At 45.3% G+C, this 7,617-nt stretch overlaps 1 pseudogene; it reads right to left on the reverse strand.

The window, feature by feature from the left end:
* Positions 1 to 245: 245 nt before the first annotated feature.
* On the reverse strand, positions 246 to 1,642 carry LOC130030674 (selenide, water dikinase 2-like; annotated as a pseudogene).
* Between the last annotated feature and the right edge of the window lie 5,975 nt (positions 1,643 to 7,617).

Raw genomic sequence — 7,617 nt, forward strand, 5'->3', positions numbered from 1 at the left:
TTTAACAGTATTGGTCCAAACAGTTATTCTGATCTAAATGTTATTTTGCAATTTGCTATTTTTTTTCTTTTTGGTATGTATTTTGAATCATCGCATTCTCTGTGCAGAAAAAAATTAATTCTGCACCAAGAAAAATTTCTCAAATCTGAATAATTTTATCTTGCCCTTAGAAAGAGGAAACAGGTTTTCCTGTTCCTCTTCTATGCAAGAGGTGAACATACCTCCCACCCCCCTCCCCCAAAGTTTAAAATGTTATTTCTGGCCTTTGACTGTGCAACTTTTGATGGGCTGAGTCAAATCACCTGGAAAAGGTAGCAAGGACTATGATGCAGGAAGTCTTCTTTGGAAATTTCTCCTTAAAATCAACTCCTGAGGACTGTTGCACAATGCCTCCTCAGTCTAAACAACTTTGCTAGCCCATCCCAGGAACTAGCCTCTGAGGAGACGTTGGGACTGTCAGGAGCTACAGCAGTTGTGGTGGACCCACGAGGTAGGACCTCAATAACTCGAGGCTTATCAATAATTCTGGCAGTCCGGTTTCCCTTTTTCACAATGCCAACAATCCATGCGTGGTGGCCATCTCCATATTTGGAAGGTTTGATTTCGGAACAGAAGCGAGCTGCCTGTTCTCTAGTTAGGCAAATGAGAGGTCCACCAGCAGACGTCCCCGGAAGACCAAACTGGCCTTGCTGTTGGCAGCCTTTTAGCAATGATTAGCAGATTACGTATGACACAGGGCACCTTATTTCTTTGTTCTTTTGCAAGGTTCTGAGCATGGCCTGGAATACCAAAACTGGTGATATCTGTGGCGGAGGCATGGGCATCAAATGTGTGCATCAATCCAGAGGCTGTTCTATTGAGGGTGGCCACGTCGAACGTGGTTTCTTGATAAGCCAGTTCGACCTCTTCTCTGGAGACCACCACCATGCTCTCATTCCATCCTTCTGGGTTGTCCAGCCACTGGTGGGCATTGACAGCAACCTCGGTTCTGAAGGGTTTGGTTGGCACCAGCACATCGCCCACAACCACACTGGCGTGCGGATGTAGCAGCGGTGGCAACCCCAACGACAACAATCCAAGGGTTCACCATGGCCTGCGCCCCCCACCCCCCACCCCCGTCCCTTGGTGTCTCCTTCCACCGCAGCATCTCGAACCCTTGACCACAAGCGGCCTTCTCTGTCCTCGTTCCTCCTCACTCGTGCTCTCTCTGGCCCTCAGGACCATGGACATGTCGTCGCCTTCTGTGGTGCCCGGGCGTAGAGGTCACTCAGCACGTTGGCACAAGCAATGCGACCCTCATGTGGGGATCTTCCGGCCAGGGGTAAAATAAGACTGTGTGGTCTGCACCAGGGATGGGTGCCTCAGCGGGAGGACACAGGAGTCCAGGCCACGCCCAGCCAGGGCTAGCTTCCACCCCGTCTGGTCGCCTTCCTGGTGGCTTCGGACCCGGGCCCGGCCCCGCGGGGGCCCGTCTAGCCGCCGCAGTCCCGCCAGGAGTTTGAGCAGCGTCTCCTGAGGGAACGTTGCAGCCTCAGCCCTTCACGCCGGAGCCCCAGGAGAGGCGCAACGCTTGGGGATCGAAGGCGCGTCCTTGGAGAAGCCCCCGGCAGCCTGCCGGGCCCGGGAGCCTTCCGCTCCGCATCACCCATCCGCCCGGCCGCACGACGCTGCGCCTTCCGCCTTCACGCCGCCCGGCACGGAGCGCAGGCGGCTGGGAGAGGGCAGGCCTGCAGATGGTGGACCCGGGGATGGGGACCGACAGTCTGAGGTCACCGCGGGGAACAACAGTCGGAGATTACCGTGGACATATTCCCGCCGCCACTCGTGCCGCTCCGCGCCGGTCTTCCTCGCCATTCACTGTTGAAGTCCTTACTTGGAAAAAGGTGGCCGTGCCTTGAGTATCTAGAATGCAATGAGAGTACCAGGGCTCTGACTGCCTCTCCTTTGGCTTGACCAGTTTTCTTTTACTTACTCCTTCCTTCCTTCCTTCCTTCCTTCCTTCCTTCCTTCCTTCCTTCCTTCCTTCCTTCCTTCCTTCCTTCCTTCCTTCCTTCCTTCCTTCCTTCCCTCCCTCCCTCCCTTTTTTTCTTTCCCACAGCTGGTGATCCTCTGGGGTTACTCCTGGCTCTATACTCGGAATTACTCCTGTCCGTGCTCGGGGATCTACATGGGGTGCTCACAATTGAACGTGGTCAGCAGCATGCAAAGCAAACACGCTACCCACTGTACTACGGCTTCAATTGCACAGTTATCTTTTTTCTGATTTATAGATATGAACCAACTTTTATCTATCTCTGCAATCTCTTAAAAGATTTGACATTTAAAAAAATTTAAACTGTTATGAATCACTTTCTTTAGGGGTGACTTTGTGAGTAATTTTATGTGCTATTTTGCACTTCAGCATGAAATCTTTTTCCTTAAAATGATGGATAAAGGGATAGATAGATGGATAGATAGATGGATAGATAGATAGATAGATAGATAGATAGATAGATAGATAGATACTACACTGAGTACGACACGGGTTTCACATGCAGTTAACCTATATTTGATTCCCAGGCATGTCATATGGTCCTATGAGCTCCACCAGAAGTGAGAATTGAGCAGATAGCCAAGAGTAAGTTCTGAGCATTTCAGGATATGGCCACCAAACAAATGTGCAAGCAAGCAAACAAACAAATGTTTCTGAAAATTTCCTACCAAGGGTGACCTCCAAACCATATATAAAGAAGTACATAAATGAATTAATGAACAGGCTTATTAATATTTGTTGCTAACATATATATTTGGTTTTAGTCCTGCCATAATTTAGTTGTTTTTTTTTTTCACAGCTCTAACCCTTTGAATTTACATGTATTTATTTATGGTAGTTCTTTGATATTAAGTAACTACTATTATATTTTCTCAAAGTTTACTCTGTAAATTCACCATTAAATAATATGCACAATTCTTTTTTCCTTTTTTAGAAATTAAATCGCCATGAGATATGAGATACAGTTACAAAGATTTCATGATCAAGTTTCAATCATTCAATGTTTCAGCACCCATCCCTCCACCAGTTTACATTTCTCATCACTGCTATTCCCTGTATGCCTCCTGCCACCCCATCTCCCATCCTGCTTCTTTGGCAGCCACTTTTCTTCTCTCTCTCTCTTTCTCTCTCTCTCTCTCTCTCTCCTCTCCCTCTCCCTCTCTTTCTTTCTCTCTCTTTCTCTCTCTCCCCTCTCTTTCCCCTCTTTCTACTTTTGGGAATTATGGTTTGCAATACAGATACTGAGAGGTCATCATGTTTGGTCCTCTACCCGCTTTCAGCACACATCTCCCATCCGGAGCGATCCCTTCCAACCATCATTGTCATAGTGGCCCCTTGTTCATCCTGACTACCCTTTCCCCCAGCCCTTGAGGAAGGCTTCCAACCATTGACCATTTGCCCTGACCTTGTTTCTACTGCCTTTGAGTGTTAGTCTCATACTATTTTTTTAATATCCACAAATGAGAATATGCACAATTAAAATAGAGAATATACTAAAATAGAATATACTAAGGTCTTTGCCTTTTAGCCTTTATACATCTTCAGGCTAACAATGATCTCAGTGTCACTGTATCACTGTCATCCTGTTGTTCATCGATTGCCTCAAGCAGGCCCCAGTAACGTCTCCTTCGTCCTAGCCCTGAGATTTTAAAAAGTGCCATATTCGAGGCTCTTTCAGGGTCAGGAGAATGAGACCCATCATTGTTACTGGTTTTTGGCATATTGAATACTCCACGGGAAGTTTGCCAGACTCTGCCATGTGGGCAGGACATTTTTGGTAGCCTGCCAGCTTCTCCAGAGTAAGAACTAGATAATAAAATTTCCCAGCTTCCAGAAGCAGAGTTTTATAGTCTCTGGGTCTTGGCCATTGATGGGATTACACGGGCGCCAGGGGCAGTTGGGTGTAACACCTATATACTGGAAGGTGGGGGAAGGAGGAGGTTCCAGTCCCAATCCGAGCAGGCTTGGAAATCTCAGCCCCTGGTCCCGCACACCGGGGTTCCTCTGCCGGTTCCTTCATGTGTGAGGCTCGTCCGAACATGTGGAGAGTGGTCTTAAGCATGGCTGTGGCTGGAACTGGAGATCTTCAGCTGCCAGGGCTCTGCTTGGGGTGGGGAGGGAAACTCAACCCACCCTCCCCACCCTCCTCCAAGGGGCCCTGGTGAGGACAGCCAGGCGCGGAGGCAGGAGACTCTGCTTCTATCAAAGTATAAATTATAAACTTTTATTTTGTCTCCCTTAACCAAATTTTAGTATATTCTATTAACTTTTGTAAAAGTTATTTTACCTAATATTTCCATAGATGTGGCTGGAGCAATAGCACAGCGGGTAGGGCGTTCGCCTTACACGTGGCCAACATGGCCGACCCGAGTTCGATTCCTCCGCCCCTCTCGGAGAGCCCGGCAAGCTACCGAGAGTATTCGATATGCCAGACACAGTAACAACAAAGTCTCCAATGGAGACGTTACTGGGCCCGCTCGAGCAAATCGACGATCAACGGGAGGGCCTTTACCTTTCCATAGATGTCTCTTATACCTTGTATCATTTTAATGTTTACCTAAATTTTATTGTAAAATATATCTGTTCTTTATTCTTCTACTGCTTTTCTTTGCGAGTACTTACAAGTAACTGTGGCTACTGAAGGGCTCATATTCTAATTTTATTGCATCTTTATCTTTTTCTTATCCTTTTCTCTGAATACTGGTTGCATATTTCCTACATCAACAATTCTTACAGTTATAGTTCATTCTGCTACCTACTCCTAACATTTTATAAAGCTATATTTTGTCATTAATTACAGCGGGTAGGGCGTTTGCCTTACACATGGCCAACATGGCCGACCCGAGTTCGATTCCTCCGCCCCTCTCAGAGAGCCCGGCAAGCTACCGAGAGTATTCGAAATGCCAGACACAGTAACAACAAAGTCTCCAATGGAGACATTACTGGGCCCACTCGAGCAATTACATTTCAGTGTTATTGTCACTTAATTTACGTACCTCTAGACAGCTCTTGATTGGCTAAAGGTTGTCCTTCAGCTATTTTATCATTTCTTTTTTTCCTTTCTTTATTTCTTCCAGAAAAACTCTTGAGATCAGCTATTAGTTTATCTCCTTTATACTTAAGACTCAAGTTGGCTTGATAGAAACTCCTTGGATCATATTTTATTTCTTTAACTAAAAAGTTTTTCTTCATATTTTGTCACTGAATCTTGCAAGGGGGTAAATGGAGATTAACATAACATTTTACTTTATTAGTGACTGAATTTTGCCTGACTGCCCAAATGATTCTTCATTTAAAGTCAAATAAACTATTTTACAGGATATTGCTCAATGTTGACTGGTCTGAGTCACTTTTCCTGGTACATGATTTACACTTTCAATATGTAAATTAAGCCTTTCTTGTGCCAGAAAATTTTCCTTCAGCTATATTTTTAATGTTTGTTCCTGTTTCTTTATTTTTCCTCTCCACAAACCATAGTACATTTCTATTTGATTTGTTTTGCCAGTCTTCTGTAACTGTTGTTTTCACCGTATTTCCTCTGTGTATTTGTTCCACTTTTCATTACACTATCTATAAAATTTCAGTGATTAAAAAAAATACTTTCTTTTTTTCTTCTTTGGGTAGGTGGTGTTGGGCCACACTTAGCAGTGCTCCGGGCTTATTCCTAGCTCTGTGCTCTGGGATCACTTCTGTTAATTTTGCAGAGACTATTTACAGTGCAGTAGGATTAATCTGGGGTCAGCAATGAGCAAAGCAAGCACACTAACCCTTTATACTCTGTGAACCTTTAGTGCCGCTTCTTTATTTGCTTTTTTTTTTATATAATTTATTTATTTATTGAATCACTGTGGCAAAGTTACAAAGCTTTCAGGTTTAGGTCTCAGTCATACAAATATCAAACACATTTCCCTTTACAATACTTATTTTTTAACACAAAGAACCCCAATAAAACCCCACCTCCCACCCCTCCCAATGCCTGTGAGTCAGATGAATTCTAGTTAACACTCTATCTATTTTGACTAGATTCATTGTTTCCATAAAAGATGCATCATTATTATTTAGAGTTTACCCCCCCCCCCCAAATCAGACATGCTGAAAAAGCATTGTGAAATGATTTGCTTTCTACAGCTGGGTTCAAGAATTAAATGTTGTCGCGCGGCCGCAATAGCAGCCACGCGGTTTTGGATTTCTGCTATTTTACTTATTAACCCTGGAAGTATTTCTACTAAAAGTTAGATAATTAAGAGATTGGATTCTGTGCTCTGGAGTCGTGGCCATGCCAGAGAGCCGCTTGTGGGGGGCAACTGGTGACCTCAGTAGGGCATGAAGGATGGGCCGGAACACCCCCCTTCCCATGAGGTTTTGGTCACCCCCACATCCCTGGCTCATACCTGCTCTCCACAAGGCTCCCATGCGGCCGCCATCTTTCTTTCCAGAGGGGAGAGGCAGAGGGGAGCAACACCCTTTCCCTTCCGGGCAGGCATGATGCGTGGGTTTTGTTTCAGAGATCTTCAGCTGCTGGGGCTCTGCTCAGGGTGGGGAGGAAAACACACGTATGAAGGAACTGGTAGAGGAACCCAGGTCTGCGGGATCTGGAGCTGAGATCTCCAAGCCTGCTTGGGTCGAGACTGAGCCTCCTCCAACTAGATCCCCCATCTTCAAGTAAGTAGCGAGGTGTTACACCCACCAACTGCCCCCAGTACCGTGTAATCCCATCAACAGCCAAGACCCAGATACTATATAACCAAGCTCCCAGAAGAGAATAACACAGAATCTCCTCCCCCGTACCTGGCTGTCCTCACCGGGGCCAAATCTATAGTAATCAAAAACAGCTGAAGGGAAGAGCCACCTAAGAAAGCATGGAATTGCTTAACAATGGCTATGAAGTTTCTCTCTTTTGATGATGAAACACCACCACATTTCTCATCTAACACTCGAGTAACTCTGCTCTGAAGAAAGGAAAGTAAGTACCAGCTCTGATAGCATCTTGCTACTTACTCTTCTTCATATCAATATTCATGCCATTAAAGCACAGCAGGTAGGGCATTTGCCTTGCACGCAGCCAACATGGCCGACCTGAGTTCGATTCCTCCGCCCCTCTTGGAGAGCCCAGCAAGCTACCGAGAGTATCTCGCCCACACAGCAAAGCCTGGCAAGCTCCCCGTGGCGTATTCGATATGCCAAACACAGTAACAAGTCTCACAATGTTACTGGGCCAGCGGAAGCAAATGGATGAACAACGGGAGGACTGTGACCGTGACCGTGAACACAGACTTAGGAAATGATTTATCAACTATTACTATTCTTTACCAAAATGAAAATCTTATGTCTGTAAGTAAAGAAATAATAATAATAAAATGTAGTCAAAGACCTAGTATGTGACAAAGCTCTTGCCTTGCATGCTCCCAATCCAGGTTTCCATATGGTTAGAGTCCCATATAGTTTCCTTAGCATGCTGATTGTGGTTCCACCCTCTCAAAAAATGGGATAAATCAATCTTAACAAATTAAAATGCAATTATAATTCTGAAATTTGCTAATTTCTTAAAAAATATTTTAGAAGGGGGATGGATAGCATAGCAGATA

This window comes from Sorex fumeus, unplaced genomic scaffold (genome assembly GCF_029834395.1).
Source record: "Sorex fumeus unplaced genomic scaffold, SorFum_2.1 ptg000044l, whole genome shotgun sequence".
Lineage (NCBI taxonomy): Eukaryota > Metazoa > Chordata > Mammalia > Eulipotyphla > Soricidae > Sorex > Sorex fumeus.